General features: G+C 43.4%; 2 long non-coding RNA genes across 11 annotated transcripts in view; both read left to right on the forward strand.

Moving 5' to 3' along the window:
* The window catches only part of LOC107322899, a 291,000-nt gene extending 275,752 nt beyond the window's left edge, over positions 1–15,248 (forward strand). For 3 of the 5 annotated variants that reach the window (XR_004309411.1, XR_004309414.1, XR_004309415.1), the window contains 9 exons: positions 1,971–2,022; positions 4,857–4,955; positions 7,824–8,112; positions 8,692–9,018; positions 9,400–9,545; positions 10,890–10,999; positions 11,130–11,241; positions 11,452–13,806; positions 13,906–15,248. This is a non-coding gene — a long non-coding RNA (uncharacterized LOC107322899). The remainder of the gene's footprint in view (positions 1–1,970; positions 2,023–4,856; positions 4,956–7,823; positions 8,113–8,691; positions 9,019–9,399; positions 9,546–10,889; positions 11,000–11,129; positions 11,242–11,451; positions 13,807–13,905) is intronic. The other 2 variants (XR_004309413.1, XR_004309412.1) reach the window with 2 other exon arrangements.
* Positions 15,249–16,586: 1,338 nt separating this feature from the next.
* Positions 16,587–20,732, forward strand: part of LOC107322900 — a 73,711-nt gene continuing 69,565 nt past the window's right edge. For 2 of the 6 annotated variants that reach the window (XR_004309404.1, XR_004309406.1), the window contains exon 1: positions 16,593–16,678. This is a non-coding gene — a long non-coding RNA (uncharacterized LOC107322900). Of the gene's footprint in view, positions 16,679–20,732 lie in introns of all 6 variants that reach the window. The other 4 variants (XR_004309403.1, XR_004309405.1, XR_001559097.2 and 1 more) reach the window with 4 other exon arrangements.

Here is a 20,732-nt window from a genome sequence, read left to right on the forward strand (position 1 = left end):
CAAGCCATTCTGTGACTTAGACTGGTCTCCTGGCCCAAAGCTCCCCACTGTCACTGTGTGTTTTATCCAGTCTGGATGTGCAGCACCTATTGACAGATCTTGGCTTTCTGATGGAGTTTTTGTGCAAAGGCTTTCTCTAGACAGTGTCTTTGTGTGGCCTCAGTTGTTCTAAAGTCAGGCAGTAGAGCTTCCTGGCAATGCGGCTTCTGTTTTACTAAGGATGCTTTGATTTTCAACATAAATTTTCTAGCCAAATATTCTCCAAATAAACTCTAATACTCGGGGACTCATTGTTGCATTACTGGGCTGTGATATTGTGGCCACCTTCAAGCTGAATTCAGAGGAGCAAAAGGTAGGTGTAGTCAGCAGTCATAGTTCAAGTTTGCTACTGCGTGGATCAACAGGTGTGTAATACTTGGGTCTAAGCTTAAAATCCATGTATCAAGTGTAGATGTGCACAAGCTGCATAAAAATTGCTGTTAGTTTAGTGGAAAGCTCAAATTTTAAAGCAGAGAGTTTTAAATATGTAGGGTTTTTGTTTTGTTTATTTATAGCAACTATCAGTGTCCCCTTGGGCTTGTGCCCTTGTTCCTTGATCTGTGTACGTGAAGATACAGCGTCCCATGGCCATATTTCAGAGGGAATACAGTACTTTAGTGGAGATAATTCTCAGTGGTCTACAGCTATCTTAGCAGCCCTGATTGCAAACTAAGGCATGTAATTTGTTCATCTGATATACAATCCAAGACTTGGGCCAGGCCCAATGCAGCTCTCAGACACAGACTAGAAGAACCACATGGGGGCGATTCCCCAGTTCCTGTTGGAGCAGGGTGCTGAAGGATGCTCTGCTGCTGGCCTGAGGCTTTAGCAATGCCACAGGGCCTAGGGTTAGTAGAAAAAGGTGAATTGCTTGTTTCTCAGCAGCTATCCGCTCCAGATGATTTCTCGGTTCCTTTTGTTCTGATTTGTTTCTGCACTACTAAACTGTTGCTCCCCTCAGCTGGGGAAGTTGCAGTTGGATCTGAACCCATTCAACACAAACGTATGAATCTGTGTAGTGGTATCAGAAGACGTGGTTCAATGAAACCAGGCCACTGGCATTTTATCATTTCCTCTTGCTCCAGCAGGTTATGGATTAACCCATTGTTATTTCTCTCTGAGGGAGCAGAGGAAAAGATATACTCTGCAAAGACCGTGATTTTGGAAAATAAAACCCATTGGGTTTCTGAAGGAATATTTTATTGGAACCATAAGGTTTCTTTTTTTTTTTTTTTTTCTTTGAGACAGAGAGAAAATTTGAAATCCGGAGTTTATTTTTCCTTCAGTGTCTTTCCTAAGAACCGACAGGAATTGAGATATTTTTTTTCTCTCTCTTGTGTTTGTGCCTACTTATTAAACGCACATGTGGCCTGGATTCCTCGTGTAGGTGCAAAGAGGTTTGAAAGAAAAAGAGGTGTAACCCAGTCCATTGACCTGTCTCTTTGCCCTTAGGACTCTTTCGAACAGCTGTGAGAAAAAGAAAAGGGAGGGGGAGAGAGAGGAAAAAAGGAGGCAGTTTAACAAGCCAAATCCAGATGTTCATTTCATACACACACCCCGAACAGCTTTTGCATGGTTTATTTCGTTTTCTGAAACCATTTTTCACCAGCCTGTTTTCTCAGCTGGGAAACTTCTGGTGTAGTGTTTTCAAAAAAATATTGCATTTGGCATTACAAGAAAACAGAGCCTTCAAGACATTAAAAGGACAATATCCTTGTTTGACTTGGCGCAAGGAAGCAGGGCTATAGGAATTTTAGATTTCTGTACCACCCAAAGAATAGGGAAAAGAAATTTTCCACTCTTAAACCCAGTTTACGTGGGAATTTGAGAGTTGATTTAGCTTGGTTGTTTCTTATTATATATATAATATATATACTATATATAATATATATATATATTATATTATATATATATATATATTTGTTTTACAGACTTCTCTGAGGACTTTGTGTTGGAATAGTGGGACTCTATCAGCATGAAGGGGTAAGTAAACACACAGTGGATTTCACATCCACATTTTGACAAACTGTGGTTCGAAACTCCAATCAAAGCTGAGAGAACCTTGTTTCCATCTTGCAAGCGGTAGGTCTTGCTAGGTTTGCTCACACCAACACCGGCACAGCATAGCCAGGTAGCAGGAAAAACTTGATGTGATTGAATCCTGATGCACCTTCACTTAAAAGAAGCTGATGGGGATGGTGAGAAGCCAACAGGATAGCACTGCACGGAGCTTTGGGGTACCCCAGTGGCTGGCAAGGGAGGAAAAAAAAGAGAGGAAAATCAAGTGCAAACAAGACCTGTGCTTTTGTCAGTTACCTGATTTGAGGGTGTACTGCCCTTCAAAAAACAGCATGGAGCTGAAGGCAATGATTGTTTGCTGTTTGCTGTTGCAGCTTCAGAAGCTTTCCCACCTGTTTTTTGCCTATGAGATCCCACAAGTGCTGATTGCTGTTCCTTACTGTATTAGAGAGTTGATCCAAATTTATCTGTGTTTAAAAACAAAAGTGGTCTGGAATATATCTGAGCAGTGTTTCAGTGCTCCCATTGTTCGACTGCTGTAAAACAGGAAAAACTGGAGATATTCTTACCAGAAATCTTACCATCCCACATAGGTTTCAGGACGTCAACTAAGAAATACAAACAGAAGATTGGAATTGATAGTGAGAAAAGGTGGAAATCAGACAAATTCAAATATAGAATTTGAAGGCATGTCGTTATTAAATTAAATAGAGGACAAACAGAAAAAGAAAAAAAAAGTATTAAATTCTCCTAATTGGAAAAACTGCAGCATTACTTAATTAAATAGAAATGTTTCAGGTATTAAAATGTTCCACGCAGTGTTTTCCTTTCACTTTGCTACTGCTAAAATAAGGGCAAAGCATCAAGTTGCTCTCTTTTGACATTTCAGAGCATTAAGGATACGGTGTTTGTGCCTGTGGATGTGAGAGTCCTTAGGCCTTGGCAGTGCCATGCGGTGGAAATACTGGCGTTAGGTGTCAGAACACCACCAAGCGAGCTATAAATACTTGGCCCTTGAACTAATACGCTCTTCAAGCAGAAAAAATAAGAGTCAGAAAAATCTAATTAAGGCTTAAAATGCATTAGGCAGATTATTTGGCCAGGACAGAGCTAGAGTGGAAGGCTGCCAAGGAGTACTGGTGAGTTCTGTTGAGCGCACCGGTAGTCTTTTAAAGCCACTGACTTGGTACACAATCTGTATAATCCTGGGGAAAGCTGATATTGCCTGTCCAGTTCAGGAGACCACAGATTTCTGATGTAAAGCACTACTCTGATGTGTAGTTGGTTTGTTTGTTTTTTTCCACTCCATTTTCTTGCAGTGTGCATGGCATATGTGCATGGATACATCTCTGTTTTTTGGGTGTTTGAGTACTTACACAAATGTTATTGCACACACCTATACAAAAGCATGCGTTAATTGCTTGATCTAAAAAGACAGTCTGTTTGCAACAGCTCTCAGACCTAGGACTCTGGCAGCTTCACATTTGGCTTAGAGTAATAAGATCTCCCCATAGCCACACTCAAAGGAAGCTAAAACTGTGGGCATCTACATGGATGTTATCAGGGCTCTACATTGGGAAACACTCTGGTCGGTAATTGTACAATGCACGTGCCTTGGAAATGCCATTTTGGGATTTCTTTAGAAGTCAAGGCGAGATTCTCACCTGCCATATCTGACTATCAGCAGTAGGGAAAGGACACTCATGTACTCCTCAGCCCTGCAGTGACTGACACCCTTCCAAACATCTGGGTGTTCTCTGAAAGTTGTGTCATGCAGTACTTCCCTACCATGTCTTTGCCACCAAGGCTGCCAGCTCCTCTGTGCCGTCTTGCTTGCCAGAGAGAAGGGCTGCCCACTGGGCACAGGCAGTGCCTTCTGGCTCCTGTGCTGTGCCCTGTCCTCCAGCCCCTCCTTGTACAATATGTAATGCCAGTGCCATCAGTGTGGCTGCCATTTTGGAATCTTCCCCATGTCACAGCTGTCACCTTGGTTGCTGCGGCTCCACCCGACTCACTCACCTCTGAGAGTGCTGGGCAGGTAGCAGCCATTATCGAGAGTGAAGAGAGCGAGGGGCAAAGATTGCCCTATTTTAAATGGGAAGAGGGAGCTTGGGTTCCCAGAAGCGAAGAGGAAGAAGGGGCCCAGCATTAACATCAAGCAGTGCAGGGGCAAGAGAGCCCGTTTCCGTCACGCCTGGACCAGCCCCGTGACCACCTCCGTGGAGCCCATGGAGGTGGATCCACCTCTGGATGAGCCCATGGAGGTGGATCCGCCTGTGGCACAGCTGGCCTGGCACCACACCAGGCATTGGCACCATCCTCAGTTCCACCATCGCTGGTCCAGGCACTCGGCTCCTTTCCTGCTGCGTGGCCCCTGCCCCCAGCATGAGCTGGGTGGCATTATTTAACATCTGTGAACCTCCTCTGGACCCATGTTCTGCAAGCTCCCCTTCCCATTTAAATGTTGCAGGAGTTTTATCTCAGTTCTTGTTTTTGTTGTTGATTTTAGTGTTTAGTTTTAGCGTTAGGGATAGGTTCCTGGTTGTTTTTTAGAGTTAGGCATAGGTTCCTGTTTGTTCTTTAGGGTTAGGTATAGGTTTTTGTTGTTATTTTAGAGTTAGGTGGGTTCCTACTACCAACTGGATGCAAACAGCGCTCACTTGGTAAGCACACGTCTGCTTTCTCATTCGAAGACATGAGTGTGACCACCATGAAAAAGGTGGTTTGCACCATGAAAAAGGTGGTTTGCTGACATCTCCCACAGATTGAATTTACATCTTGTGACTTTTCCATGGCAGAATATCAACAAAGAGAGTCTGAGTGTCCATGAAATTAATCTGGGCCTCAGGAGAGCAGTCTGGAGCTGTGTCTGGAGCTTCCTGCGTGGCCATTGTAAGGTAGGTGTGCCTTACTGTAAGCGTGCACTGAAGCAGTGTCGGTTAAGCACAGCTCACTCCTCTGTCTTCAACAGATCAGCTTTCTGCACTCTTTATTTCTGTAGCTGGCATTGTGGAGCACAGAAGCAGGAAGTCCATGAATGCATATACAAGGAAGATGAAAATAACATTAATAATATTATTATTAGTTATTAATAAAACAGTCATAATGCATTGCAATCAACTTCAGGGATAAGTGTCATGGTCTATCATCTGGTTGTAATACAAAGTCAGTAAGGAGAGTCTGAGAGGAGAAAATGAGGAGGGAGAGGGGCTGTATGGGGCAGTTTGCAGTGCTGTTGCCTCGTACTGTCAGGCTAAATCCCACCAATTCTGTACAGTGAAAATAGTAAATTTGGCAAAGTGTGAGTGCTTATTTTCAACAAAGCAATGACCCATCCTGCATAGCCTCCCAGATGTACATTCTTTGTTTAGCTTATATTTATGCCCTGTAAGCGTTCCCAATCACTTCATCTACGTGGCTTTTGATGGTTTTGGTACCACCTCTTGTTGCTGTGGTAAGGTTGTGCCATCCTGAGTTGTCCTCTCTATGGACTCTCTACCATTATGACTCTTGTAGCGAGAGCAGATGCATCAGGTTTTAAGAGTATTTCTTTTGTCAATATAGTTATGCTTTTTGTTTTGTTTTGTTTTGTTTTTTTCCCCCCTGGAGAAACAAAAGTAGCAAAGCTGCTTTTTGTCCACAGTGTGCATCCGTGCCCCTGGCATGGAGACAGTTGAGGAAGGGAGTGATGTTTATTCACTTCCTGAGGTGACAGAGCAAGCAGCGTGCAGAAGTGGACTTGGGCATCCATAAACAGGGCTGTGTGTTTGTGTAGCTGTGTGGTTCCTAGTACAGCACTGCCTTCTTGACCTGTTTGTCCCGTAGAGATAAAATATGGGGAGAATTACAGTGTTTGCAGGGAATGGTAGGGCCTGCAATGAAGTCATAAATGGCAGGTGGTACAGATTGTATTTTCAGCTATGTTTTATTCTGTCTTCTATTTTACGAGAGTGAGAGTTTAAATCAGGGTGGCACAGTTAGGATCCCCTCCTAACAGTCTTCTCCATGCTGAACAAATTCACCTCCATCATCTGTCTCAATAGCCCGCATCTGGACTCACCCTGATTTGCCGATACCATTCTTGCACTGTGAAGAGGGAAAATGATCCCAAGGTGGAACTGTGTTTTAGTTGTGGCTAATACTTTCTATTAACTATCTCCTCTGTTGATATCGGATGCTCAGCCTTTGGCCGTTGTTGTTACAGTGGCTCTCATTCAAATGTTGGGAACATCAGGGCGTACCTGAAGCCTTCTTGGAAGAGCCTGTTTCCTGAGCACATTGTACCCAGCACATCCTGTCCCATTCATTTGGCTCTCTATGACAGCAATACTGCTAATTGCCTTTTTTCCCACTGCTGAACTGTTTGGATCATCATGGAGGTGCTGTATTTGTTTTCTTCTTTGACCAAGTGGATGCACTTCTATTGATTTAACAAAGAAACCAGGAACATTTAGGACAAGAGGGAGTGGAAAGCCCTCAATTTTTCTTTTCTATGAATAATGTAGTGCCAAGTTAACTGAAACACTTAAAAAAGATTTTTGATGCCTAGCTTCATTTGGCGAACCCTCTATACCCAAACATGTTATCCATCAGTGTCACCATCCAACGCTCGTCTTGTCCCAGTCACAGGAAAGGCCTTGTGGAAATAAAATGCAGGGAGAAGAAAAGCAGATTATTGTTACCATTATGCATGCCTGTGTGCACACATGTGCTCTTTAAACTTACATTAAGGAAGAAAATGGATTCTATAAGAAAAAGAAGAATGAAACCCAAGCCATATTAACCTTCCAAACTGTATACTCCTTTCAGGGATACAGGCTGGACTCTGTCACACTATAAAGCACAGTACCACATTCCACCTCCCTTCTCTGGAGCAAGTGTTTTAATCAGAGTAGTGTATTCTCATCCACTGTGCTCTTAGCAGCAGGATAAGCGGGACCTTCTTGCCTGGCAGTGGTTTCTGCAGCTATTTCAGTGGGAAGGCCCTCTTCCATCTGGCGCTTGGCAGCAAGGAGAACTTTCCTCTCAGATGTTTTCCCTCTTTTTCTTGCCCTGTTTAAGGTATACCCTTTGGAAGTCTGCAGCTTCCAAGATTTATTTTTGCACGGGGCACATACTTTGTGTTACGTGGTCTGGCTTTCTTTTCTTTGAGCAGAATCCTGCCCCATGCCCTGCTTATCCTGGCAGGGGAAGAAGAATGCTGTTTGCTTTAACATTACCTTCGGTCTCAGTATGCAGCAGGTCAAAAGATGTGACAAGTACACATGCTAATCCCTTTCCCTTTCAGTTAATAGAATAACACAGATGGGAAAGTTTACATTGGGATCTGATGCTTGCTCCAAGCTAAAGTTAAGGGAGAGGCGGGTTGGGCAGAGTGGGTCCTACACAAACTCACCATCCTACTCTGCACAGAGGAGCTCCTGTCATCCTAAACCTTGCTTGCTCTGCTAAGAATTTTCCCCTTCCCCTTTACTCTCCTTTTGGGAGAGGTAGCTAGAACTGACTAACGTACTGAAAGCAATTGCAGAATGAAACATTCCCAAGGATCAGTGATGTTCAAATGAATAGAAGCCAACATTTTGCATTGAAATACCACCGTTTATTTTGAAATGGTGACTTTTAAACTTCTGACATTCCTGAGTACTGAAATACTGCGTAGGAAAATTGCCACTAAAATCACATATTTTCTTAGGAAACATAATACCAGTTTTGTTACGTACAATTGAACTATTTATTTTCCACTTGATTTTCTGTTTCTTTGTAAGCTCCAGAGATGTCCTTTGATATGACATATCCCATCGGTAGCTCTTGCATACCTTGCATACAGAGAGGAATAAGACCTGGGATTACGCATCTGATGCTATAAGCTGCAGCATGACCTGAAAGGGTTGATCTATTGCCCACCAAAGATCACCTTCTGCTCACTAGGACATCGCTGGGACCTCACAGCATCCTCATACAATGAGAACCTTTTGCTGGATCTCCACCTGGGAGAAAGGTTTAGATGTACCTGAAATTTATGATTTTGAGGGTGTCCCCAAGGAGATATTAAAGGTATCTTACTACCTATGATCTATTCTGATAGATATGGGCATCAGAATGCATATTTAAACACAGAGAAACTGTCTTCTACAATTGTTTATTATTTTTTAAAGTCCCAGTTTTTAAAAATGAAGCTCTGTGCTGATTAATGAAAGTAAGATCTGAAACGCAATTAAAATGTTCTGAGTTTTACTGACAAAGACACATATTTGCACTGAACTCGCTAGCAATGAAAATATTGATGTTAGCTTGTAGTAGGATCTGTGCCTATAAGGTTTGCATAACCACAGATGTACTGCTTGTGGGAAGCACTGCACTAGTGACCTGCTCTGTGATTAGAGAACTACCGCTTGTGTTTGAGAATGACTGCCTATCTTTTCCATTTCATTTCTTTCAAAATGTGCTGTTTCGGTGCCTTTTTCACATTTCTTTAGGCATTTACGTATGATTTCAGGGCTGGTTATACCTCTTTCAGCCTGCTGCCTATTGATAACCTTGATAAATCCCTAATGCTTGTTTTGCAAATCAAGTTTTGGCTTGTGTTTGGTTTGGTCTATTACAAGTTCTGGTAAAGATGTGTCTAATTAACAGGAAAACTACAGCTGAAGCCCTATGGAAAGGCAGTATAAAAGGAACAGGAATAAATACTACCAGTGATTTGACACACTAGGATTACTTGGCTTGGAAACATGGTGTAAGGGGAGAAGCAAAGCTGGCGGTCATACAACAAGGGACCCATACTGCTCTCCAGCTCTGACCTGACAACTGTGTGGCTGAAGCCTGAAGCTTCAAATCAGAAGCATCCATCTCAATCAGTGGAGAGATGCCTCCCCACAGTGAGCAACTTGAACTAGAGATTGATATTGCAGTGACTAGGATGAGTGGAGAGAGGTACTGCCATCAGCGCTGCTACACAAGGTGACTTGAATACATGGGCCAAGATATGCCTGTCCTCCCCTCCTTTGCAGACAAATTTGGAACAGCAACAACATTTTGACCATCACTGCAGTGATTAAATGTGGATCGGGTGTGTCCAGGTCCTGGTTGCTGCACAGGCACCGACATTCATATTGGTTGCAGTGGAAGATCAGGCTCCTTGTATGTAAGGCAAAGAACCAAAGTGCTTCTGTCTGCCTGACCTTTACTCTCCATTGCAATTTCATTGCTGACTTCTTTGCTAAGAGCACTAACAAGGGGGAACAATTAGTGCTCATCACAAGGAAAGCTTTTATAACATGGGTGACTGCCCTCAAGAAACACTGTTGAGACCACCAACTGTTTTATTTGTTTTTGTTCCAGCTTTTGCTGATTGAGAAGCTCATGAGATACATCTCATTTCCCTGGAGAACCTCAAGGAAGCAGCGGTCAGACAATCCTTTCCTAGCCTGCCTTGGGCAATGCTGGTGGTACAGCACTGCTGGTACTGCATGTGGGCTGCAGTGCTGGTAGGTCTTTTAGAACAGGGAGGTTTTTATGTAGATTTTTAAAGTGTGCCCCAATGGGGTTTGAATCAATGCAGCTCCTCCTGGGAGCCACTGCCTGAGGCTTCTTAAAAACAGCCCCCACACATGCCAAGGTGCCACATGGAAGTTTCAGATCTTTACCTGGTCTGAAATGTCAGTTGCCTTTGTATCTCTGCATGAAGTTATGATCACAGGCATCTCCCAGGGCAGCAGGCAGCATGCAAACTGCATCACCCTTTGGCTAATTTGAGGAGGAAATTTGGTACCTCTTGGAATCACACTCCTCCCTGCGTCCTCCAGTTTGAGGGAGGCCAATATTTTGCTGCTGGTCATTAAACCTCAGGAGGTCTCTTTGCCTTCCTTTCCCCTACCCCACACAGCCTAAGCTGCTCTTGCCAGCAAGCTGAGCTGAGGTTGGCCTCATTTCCTCCCCCATAATTCCACTCCCTGCCTGGAAGAGAACAGTGGTGAGTGGATTAAACGCTCCCCTTCCTCTGTGGCCAGTCTATCTGTCCTTCCTGTGTATGGGAACATAGACTGAGTCACACTGAGTCTTGTAGTGACAGAGAAACAAAGCCTGCACTTTAACTGGACTTTGCATCCAAATATCTCACAGAACTTCAACAATTACAGTTCTATAGTGTAAATCAAATACGCCAGTACCTCCAGACCATCAGTCTATATTTAGGATTTGCTTCTACTGACATTATTTGGATTATTTCCACCAACTACAGCTGAGCTGGATGATCTGAGAGATCATCTAATGTTTCTTTGTCAACTCCTTCTATTCACTTTATTTTCATATATGGAAGATCTTTCTTGCTAATGCAGATATAGAGCAGACCTGTAACCTCACAAACTACAAACAGTTACAAGATCATGTCCATAACCAGAAGTAAAACTGTCTTCTACCCAGAAGATGTATTTTCATAATGAGGATCAGGCACAGCATGAACACCAGTTCATTTAAAGCATACAATTAAATATGTGTGCGTGCGTGTATTATAAAACTGCTTGGGAGCCAAAGCCAGAAGATAAATATCCTACGAGCTACTTGTATGTTAAGGTAACCTACACCTCTGAGTTTATTCTCAACTCAGAGATCATGTGAATGATCAAAATAAATTTATAACAAAACATTCAAAATATAGATTATTGTGTGTGTGTGTGTGTAAGAGAATGAAGCTTTTCCTTTGCCATGATGCTTGTAGAAAGGACTGTCTGTGCTGGGGAACATGATGTTCTGAGATTATGGCTTCCCATGGTTGTCTCGGAGATCTCTTATTTCTTGTTTGTTTGTCTCTGTCTCTCTTGCCCTGCATGTAGCTACTGGGCTCCTTGGGCAGAGCATGATTCAGCCTTCAGTGTTACAGAAGTCCTTATTCCAAAGGAACCCACAATTTGGGACAGAACAGGGATGGTCACAGATACTGAATGTAAGTCACAAAGCAAGCTCCACGGCTGAGTTTGGATTTAAAAACACAACTGCATAAAAGGTTTATAAGAAAGCACAGATTTTTGTATAGTCATATCTAGTTCCTCTTCTTCTTTCCTTATGAATGACAGCCATGCATTCCAGGAAAGAGGTGGCCACACACATCGAGCTGAGTTTCCTCCTGGTGAAGCCCTCATAAGCACTTGGTCATCCCCAGAGATGGCAGAGAACACTGGGTTCTGGGTTCGTATTTCATGTGAATTTTGCTGTGAATCATATCTCTTCTTGTCACCAGAGCATCTCATCTAATCACTGTCTTTCTGAGGAGTTGGTTGACTCATCACTCCCCAGTTTTTTCCCTTGGTTTTTTCTCTTTCCATTCATCTGATATCAGTCCTACCTTATTCCTTAGCACCTCTGTGATGCGTATATGCATTTCATTGTCATTTGCAGAGCCTGTCTGCTGTTTGAACACAGCCCTTGGTGATAGGGAAGAGTAGAGTGGCACCATTCCTGGAAAGGCAACAGGAGATGGAAGATTTCTGTGAATTCAAGGCTGTTTTCAGGCAGCCCAAACTCTACCCATGTTCTCGTGCCTAATTTTATCCACAACATACTCTGGACCTTCAGGGTTGCCAAACTAATAGGAAACCAAAGCTGAACTAGGTGAATTAGATGGAATACAGCTGTTGCAGGGCACTTGAGTTGCGTCCTCTGTAATCACGGAACTTCCTAGCAAAGCTATGTGAGTAATGGACTATTTTTGTTTTCTGACAATTCTAAAAACATTCAGCAAAAATATTTGTAAAGGTTGTTTGAGTGTATCCAAAACAGTCCTTAGGAGGTGTGTGAACTGAAAAGCTGTCTGGTCTGCCTTGCTTCTTTGGTCACACGAAAAATTTTACCTCCTTTTTATTTTTGCATGTAATTGTTTGCCTTAATTTAATATTTCTTTAACCTTTAAGTAAAAATCTTATAGAATTTGAAATAACTTTAAAGTGGTTAATGTAAAAAATACATATATATTGGTCACCAGCTGTTATTACAAGCCTTCCGTATTACTGCATGACCAGAGGAGGCCTTAGGCAGCCAAACAGGGGCTGTATGGGTCCTAAATGCCCCTCCAAGTCTTGTAAAAGCAAGCCATGCTCTTGCCCTCTCATCTCTAATGCTACATGCAGAACAAAACATGCTACTATCTGGTCTGCTAACCATAGGTGCAAACCACTGCAGATCTTGAGGGTGTTTCGATGTAACTCCATTAAAAATGAACAACTGATTCGACAAAAAGAAAGTCAGAATCTACAGCACAAAACCTCATGACATAAAACTTACCCCATCCCCTTCTCTTTCCTGTGGGTATCAGCATGTATTGCTTTGAATCCGTGACTATTGCAACTGTTAGGAGTGGCGGAATACTTTTACACATCTATTTATTTATCTTTAAGCCCTGCACATAGTTGGCTGTGGGCTTGTGAAAAAGAGTTATCAAAGCCTTGGCGTGGTGTTGTTTTGTTCTGCTTTTCAATGCAATTTTATCCGTTCCTGCAGCTGGCTGTTCCTCTTTTTAACAGCCAGGCTCTTCAAACCAAGTGCTTAGAATAGCTTTTAAGTTGCCAGGCTGGTTAGAGATGATTGTGTCTGGCAGAATGTCTTTATGGTGCTGGTGGTAAGGAAAAAGCAGGCGTAGTGCTATTGACCGCTGCTGGAAATCTGAAACCTGGCTGGTGCCTCGTCCCATCCATGATGTGAGTGAAGGCAGATCTGCTCGATATCATTTTAAATTATTTTCCCCTAGAAGTCAGGGGTATCTAAAACAAACTAGGAGAATTTAAGACAGATGAGCTCTGGAGTTGTGTGTTGTCTCAAGAGTATCAGGGACTTAAAGCACCTCTGGCCTGTTGTAGCACCAGCTGGTGAGATGTCTGCCTGTAGCTGCCAAGAAAGGGCAGTAAAAAGGTGAAGAAAGAGAGAATAGAGCATTGTTTAGATATACTGGAAGATGATGCAGAGCTGGGAGGGCTTGTTGTCATCAGGAGCAGATAAGATGTTCCACGTGCTATCACTTGGATGCAAGTGGCAGTAAACCAGAGCCACCAGAGAACCACGTTCATAGCAATAATTTGGTGGAGCATCCAGGTTCAGCACAGATAACCTCTGCCTTGCTCATCTGACACCCTTAAACTATTGAAGTGGCTCCTTCATTCCAAAACTACCCATTTCACCCACCGTTCTGACTCCACACAATGAATCAGCCAGATAGAAGGGCAATATTCTGAGAGCACTTACATTTAATGCTAAGATATTAGGATGAGGTGTTTGCAACCATTTTCTGTTTACCCATTTCTTACCACAATGAATAAAGAATTCAGGATCTCAAAATACTTGGCGAACTGGGTACTTAAGCATCTTCTGACATATTCTAACCCAAACCTATCGAAAATTTGTCTTTGATCTTTACTCTCTGGGGTCTTTAGTGTTTGTGTATAAACAAATCCAGATCTTGAAGTGAAAAGTTGGTTATACAAAAAATAAAATAATAAAAATTGCCCCAAACCTGAAAATGTTTCTGCAACTTTGAGATATTTGGTTTTTTTTCCTGATTTTTTTATTTTTTAGCAAGTGAATAAATTGCCAATTTAACACATCTCTGTGAAGAGTTTCAAAGTTGGTTTTTCCCAGTGGAAAAAATAAAGGAGCACAGTTTTCATCTCATTCTATTTGACCCAGCAAACCGAGCTGGGCTCCAGGAGTGACACACATCTGAAATGAGCTGTGAGGTGCACCCGTGCTCTCTCTATCATTCAGGTACCTCGCTTTCACAGTTTCAGACTGGGGCTATGGTGCCTAGTACTGTTTGTTTGGTTTGTGACTCCATTATACCTTTTTTCTTCCTCTCTTGGTTAGGAAGCCCACTGCCGGGGCACAGCTGTGGGGCAGGAGCTCATGCCCTTGCCCAACTGATGAAGTGAAGGGACCGTGTGCTGCTGGCTCTGAAGTGAAAACAATCACTCTGAAATCTCAGAGCTTCCTCAGAAATGTAAAAAAATGGGGTGGGAGCACAAGTTAATTGTGCTTTTACACACTGTTATACTTGTCACTGTGCCAGACTCTACATTTCTTCCAAGGGTGAAATGAAAACTCCAAATTCATGTGGTTATGAAACAATTTCAGTATGAGCACTCAGTGAAGAATTATAAAGTGGGAAAGACACAGTCCTGTGTCTCAGCTGGTTGAGAAGGCTCTGAATTGATCAAGGCTTCTTCCATCTTTAAGGAGTTTTCTGGAGTGTATTGAAACCATTCTGCATCTGCATATTGAATGCGTATACTGCACTGCAGAAAAGCCGATGTGTTATGACATTACTTTGAGTGGGAGATGAGGCAACTGGCAGAAGGCATCACTGTTGTTCCAAGAAATCTCATTTCTCTGCATCTAGAATTTAGGAAATGAGTCTGATTTGCCTGGTTTACACCAGAACAGACTCCTGCATTGCAAATATAGCAATAACTCACTGGCACTACTCCTGGAGATGAGATGGTGGTGGGAGATCTGGATGAGCAAGGACTTAACACCTTTTTCTCTGCCTACAGTAATGCAGCTGAGATATATGAAGGTATTTGTTGGTTTAGCTGGAGTCAGCCCTACTCTCAATTAGTCGTGAGACTAATGAAGTGCAGTGCCAATTTAAAATCAGGTTAACCCTTGTGCTTCCATCCTCTGTGCTTCGTTGACGCTGGAAGTATAAGGTCAATCCTGATTAGCATCACCATGAAAGGAGAACTAGTCCAAACTAACAGTCACATTGGATAAGTAGTATTTTGCTTATTTTTGTTATTAGAGATGAGTCAAAGGGTCAAAATACCCCAAGGCTAAATCAAAACTGGAACCAATCCACATGAAAAAACTTGAGTGTGCCTGAAGTTGGCACATACTGAACTAGTCTTGTATAAATTCATACCCTTCAAGATACTTGGTAGTCTCACTCCCACTTGGGTGCTCAGCTCCAATTGATAATGCCATGTGCTAATTCAGGCACCCAGGCTTCCATGTGATGTTCTTACTGTGAAGAACAGTTGGTCTTGAGGGAAAACATTTACATAGATGACACTATTTTCATCTGAATGAAAAGTAATGGGTGAAAAAGGAAGTTTTGACACTGTGTAAGGTGTAGGGTTTACACACAGTAGTTTTTGTTGCATGTATATAAACGGGTGATTTACCATATTTAAATAAAATAAATTCACACACCATTTGTAAGCGTCTAATTTATGTGTTTTTAGAGAAAATGGAAACCTTGGTTTGAAGAGCAGTTTGCATAACATCTGGTACGTCAACAGAGTAACCTTCCAATTTACTCGTTGGTGAAAATGTCAATAGAACGAACCTGTACCCAGCATTGGTTTACACAGATTTCCTGGCAGACAAAGCAGTAATGATTTGCATGTCAGTGTAAGTGACATGTGCCCTCCAGTTCTGAGGAGTTTACACAGCTCAGAGGTATAAAAAGAATGGAGCACATGGTTGGTTCCTTGCAGACATATGCTGGCAACACAAAGCCCTCGTATTTGTGAAGTGTGAAACACTATCTCAGTTTGACTTCCAAGTTATCCAAAGTGGCTTTTGATTTCACACTGAAACCGATTCTTTGGTCTTTTGGGGTTTTGTGGACACAGGAAAAAAGGTAAGAGTAAGATTATAGACCCATAGGTGGCTTAAATTCTGGTAGTATGCGGTGCATTAGAATATTTTTTCAATTACTTGTATGTACTTTCTATACGCAGATACACTGTACTGGGACATGAAAGAGGAACCTACTGAATTCTTTATTGTTATTAATAATATGACAGCAGAGATGACAGCATTAGGATGCTACTTACACCTTGTATATTGCCTGTACCAGATACGTCATACAAATCACTGCTGTTTCTCATTGTTCATAGAATCACATCATAGAATCACAGAATGGTCTGGGTTGAAAAGGACCACAGTGATCATCAAGTTTCAACCCCCCTGCTATGTTCAGGGTCACCAACCACCAGACCAGGCTGCCCAGAGCCACATCCAGACTGGCCTTGAATGATTCAAATATACACTCAAATACCAGAAGGTGACAATGAGGGCTCTCCAGATCCTTCTCCAGGCTGAACAAGACCAGTTCCCTCAACCTTTCCCCATAGGAGAGGAGCTTCAGCCCTCTGATCAGCTCCAAGTCCTTCCTGTGCTGGGGGCCCCAGGCCTGGACACAGCACTGCAAATGGGGCCTGAACAGAGGAGGACCAATCAGTGCAGCACTCTTGCCCTGCAGTCTAAGCAGGTCCCAACATGCTCTTGGATATCCCAGTATTGGTGAGTCTGATTTCTTTTTTAATCACTTCTTTAAGAATCACATTAGCTGGGCAAGCTGTTTCGGTTATCAGAAGTTAAAGGAAAAGTCATTATTGAGGCAGGTCATGCTTTAAGTGGATGTGTCTGTAGCAGAAATGCCGAGTCACAGCTTGAAGCAGTGATTGAGCACCTGGTGGGAGGGCAGGGCCAACCCAGGGGAGCTCAGCTGTGTGCAGTGTACAGGAGTGACTGGAGGGGGTGGAGCCAGGATCCATTTAAGCGTTGTAAGACCTTGTTTAAGGGTTGATAGTGGAGGATATCTTGCTGCCTTTATAACTGCAGCCTTCTGAGGGTAAGCAGCATCTTTCCTTTGTTTCTGTGGTGGTTGTATTTGTGCCAATCTATACTTGCTACATCTTAGGACCTTGCTGCTCTGCTGTCATTGCTGGGCTTTCCATGGTGTTACAATGTCAAATGAACATGCTCAGTGCTTTATCTTGCAGATAAGATGTGAGTGAAACTGCCTGGGAGAAAGCCACATTAAAACTCACGCACAGGAAAAGGGAGGAAGTGGTAGAGAATATTGAATAGGAGCAAGCAAGGCAGGATGGGAGAGAGCAGATGAGCAATCAGTGTATTTCTAGAGAGGCAGTCACAGACTGCTGTAGGTTGGAGGTCATCTTGTCCAACCCTGCAATGCTAATATATAACTGGTACTGGTTGCATGGAGGAAATATAACTGTGGACCTTAGTGGCTGTTGTTAGTTTTTTTTAATGCACCTAACCATTAGTAATGAAACCACTACAAATATGTGAAGGCACTGAGGTTTATTTACTTACTGGCTGCACAGTGTGGGGTTCCTGGAGAGCTTTCCCTCCAGCTGTGATGGCTCTGGACCCTGATGTCGGAGCTCTGAAATGCTGTGTACAACACAGAGCATTACCGGAGCCCTGGGCACACTGCCCAATGCATTAAAATCCAATTGAGCTCACACAGGTCAAGCTGCTGGTCTAGTTGGTACCTTTCAGGGTCTTTCCTCTTTCTCCTCCTTTTGCACACTGTTTGTTCTTTTCCTTCGTGTGCTTTGGAGAAAGAGGTCACATCTGAGTTGGAGCGCAATGGGATTACATTGAGTTTCTTTGCTCTGTAGCCAAGACATGCTCGGCTCTCTTTCTCTCTACTGTATTTTCCCTGCAATGTCAGCTTGCTTTGCTCCTTGTTTACACAGATGGAGGCTACACGTTTAACTGTGAAAACAAAAGCACATAACTGCATCTGCATAACTTCGGCACGAGCGTGCGGCCTCCTCTCATGACCTCTGCTTTGTAGACGTTAGGCCAGATTTCAGCTTTGTGGCTTTGGACTCCTGGAAAGCTGTGAAACCTTTCAGCGTGCACTTGACCATTCTCTTTTATTTTAATGCTTGTTTATCTTCACTGCTTTTCATATCTCTCCTTTGAAGACAGGCTGTGAATTGGCCTTGTTCAGCCTAGAGATGAGAAGGTTCTGGAGAGACCGCACTGCAGCCTTCCAGTACCTGAAGGGAGCTTATAAAGGTAGCAGAGTGACTGTTTGCATGGATAGATGGTAATTATACAAGGGGAAATAGCTTTAAACTAAAAGAGGAGAGATTTAGGTTAGATGTGAGGCCCTGGCGCTTCTGCCTTATCCCTTGGGGTGCTCAAGGCCAGGTTGGATGGGCCCTGGGCAGCATGAGCTGGTTGGGGCAGCCAGCCCATAGTAGGGGCTAGGACTTGATGGGTGGTGGGATCCATTCCAGCCCAACCAGTCTGTGATTCTATGGTACTCATCATCAGGGAACGCAGCTCCTTTTTATTCTCAGAAATGCACAAGGGCTGGAAGCAAAGCTTCTGCTCAATGTGCATGTGGAAGGAGAAGCTTGCAGCAGTCTCCATGTCCTCAGGAAGTTTCTCTGAAAGCACAAACTGCAGGTTCTTATAGCAGGGTTTGCTCTGAGTAAGATGGGGAAGAGAATAATAGAAGGAGGAAAACTAGAGTAGGGCAACAGGTAGCTCAGAGGGGAGGTTGGCATGGCCTTGAGTTTCACTTTAAGCCTCTGATTTATCTGTGCTGAAGATGGCATCAGCTGGAATTCAGAATGAAACTAGGACACAAACTTAATTGCAAAACCAGCTGAAACCACAGGACTCTGTCATAGATACTTCTCACTTGTTTAAGGCTGGCATAGGGTTTCACTCTGAGCTTCAGCTGGAGTTTTTGGGGCCCCCAAAGCAGTTTCAGAGGGTTGAAATTCAACTATTTTCCCAGGTTTACCACTGGATGAGGAGAAGCATTGACGGGGATGATTATGGAGCATCTGGATGAGCAGCAGTGACGTCTGACTGGCACTCTGCTTTTCCACCTAACAGTGAAATGCGTAGGGGATGTTTCATAACTGTTACTGTAAACACATCTGGTAATCTTAAATACCTCCATTCAGTGCCGTGACAATGAGTGGCACCGAATAGCCTAAGGTCAACAGCTGTTTCTCTTGCAAAAAATATAATGAACCAAGAACCTCAGACCTACTGAGACTGGCCAGCCACAGTGCTGAGGCTGTTCTCCTGTCAGCTGGTGATGGCTGATTCCTGGAAATAACCAGAGAGAGAGAGGTCTGTGCCTAACGTGATCAGACTTGTGGTTGCTTTGACAAAGCCAAAACAACAGCTTAAAACGAGTCATTCCTGCAGTACTGCTCCCTCGCCTGTCGCTCTGCTGCTCCCTAAGAGAATATCTTCTGCTAAAGACATTTATCCCACTTTGGATTTCTGCTCTCCTGCCACTATCCTGTGGGTTTGTTTGTGCTTTGGGTTTGTTTTTTGCCAAAAAGCTGGGCTTTTGCTGACTCTCAAAAGCCCAGTATATGCTTTTTCTCTACTTTCAGCTGTTGTCTTAACTCCCTTATTACCACAGGGGCAAAGACCTGCAGGAGAAAAGCTGTAGAGTTTTTGCTTCTTTGTGGTGTCTGGCAAAGCTGAAAACGTGTGAGGTTAAGAGACTTGTTGCCTTCAGTTCTAAACTTTGTGTACTGGGGGAAACCAAGCCCCTGTGTGTAAGGGAAGTGGGTGCTGCTGAGCTGAGTCAGGCCTTTGGTAGTGCATTGCCTGCAAGCAGCTTAAGCGTGCAGATATTTATGAAGCATACAGATGTTTGTGAAGGGTGCAGAGTTTTATGGTGCCTTGTATGTTTCGAGTGTATGGGAGTGAAACTGGACTTCTCACTTCTGCTTTTCATGTGCATATTTAGTGTGTTGTGTATATGGTGTGGGGTTTTGTAATCAGTAGATTTCCTCATTAGGGTTGGCTCGTTTCTCTGAGTTTACTAGGGCTAAATGGGGCATCGCTTATGGGCAACAGAATGGAAAATCCCACGGACTCCAGGCAGGGATACAGCAGAAACAGGGGCGTTGAGCATCCATCACCTTACAATGGCTTGAGTGGTGGAACCCCAGTCCATACCACACAGAGGTCCAGGGGAAATGATAAAATAGTTGTTAGGTTATAATGAATACTTAAGATCCAAACCTCCTGAAGTGCTGTTTGCATCTGGGCTGTGTTGGTGATGCTTGTGATGGTGTTTGCAGGTTTGAGCCTTATTGACACCTGCAGGGCTGCTGTGGGTAGCCGGCCTCAGCACTTCTCTCTTTCAGCCCATCTGCCTTCATCGGGGAAGAAATACTGTCTGTTTGTTTAGGTGAGATATGAGTCTGCCCTCAGAGCTCCAGGTCACTGTAAATGTAACACAAGCCCTATTTCCTGTTAGGAAAGGGGAAAAAAATATGCCTGTGAATTGTCTCTGATGTGCTGCCAATTGTCAGAGAAGATTCAATTTGGTGGAGAATTACTGTGCTCTTAAAGAGCTGCGCTGGTGTCAGAGATTTAGGGCATCTACTCCTTCCAGAGAGGGGAGGTTTGTCTTTGATTTCCATAAAGCTGGGGTGGTGACTGGTGGACAGTTACCCCTGTGCATTGCTGCGAGAGGAATGAAGCTGCCATTGCAGTTAATGAGACTCCATTGGATGGGGCATGATGAGGAACTTAGGGCTACTTAGGTGCTGGGGCAAAGCTTTGACATGGGAAAGGAGAAGTGGAGTGTTCTTGCCACCTAGCCCATAAGCCCGAGTGAAAGAGACAAGAAGCTGCTCAGTGTGTGTGTGTGACGCATACATGTGTTCACTGATAATCCAATAAAGCAAATATTTGACCTGTGAAATGACCCAAAGCTGCTACAATAAACAGTGGTGTAGATCACTCATGTATTTTCCTTTCTTTCTGCGTTTCCTGAATCAAGGCCAATCTTGGCTGTCTTCTAAGTGGGGTATGTCTTTCACCAATGCGAGTGCAGGCAAGATTTTCCTCCTTTGAAACCATGCAGATACATCCTA

The sequence above is a fragment of the Coturnix japonica genome, chromosome 20 (genome assembly GCF_001577835.2).
Source record: "Coturnix japonica isolate 7356 chromosome 20, Coturnix japonica 2.1, whole genome shotgun sequence".
In the NCBI taxonomy this organism is placed as follows: domain Eukaryota; kingdom Metazoa; phylum Chordata; class Aves; order Galliformes; family Phasianidae; genus Coturnix; species Coturnix japonica.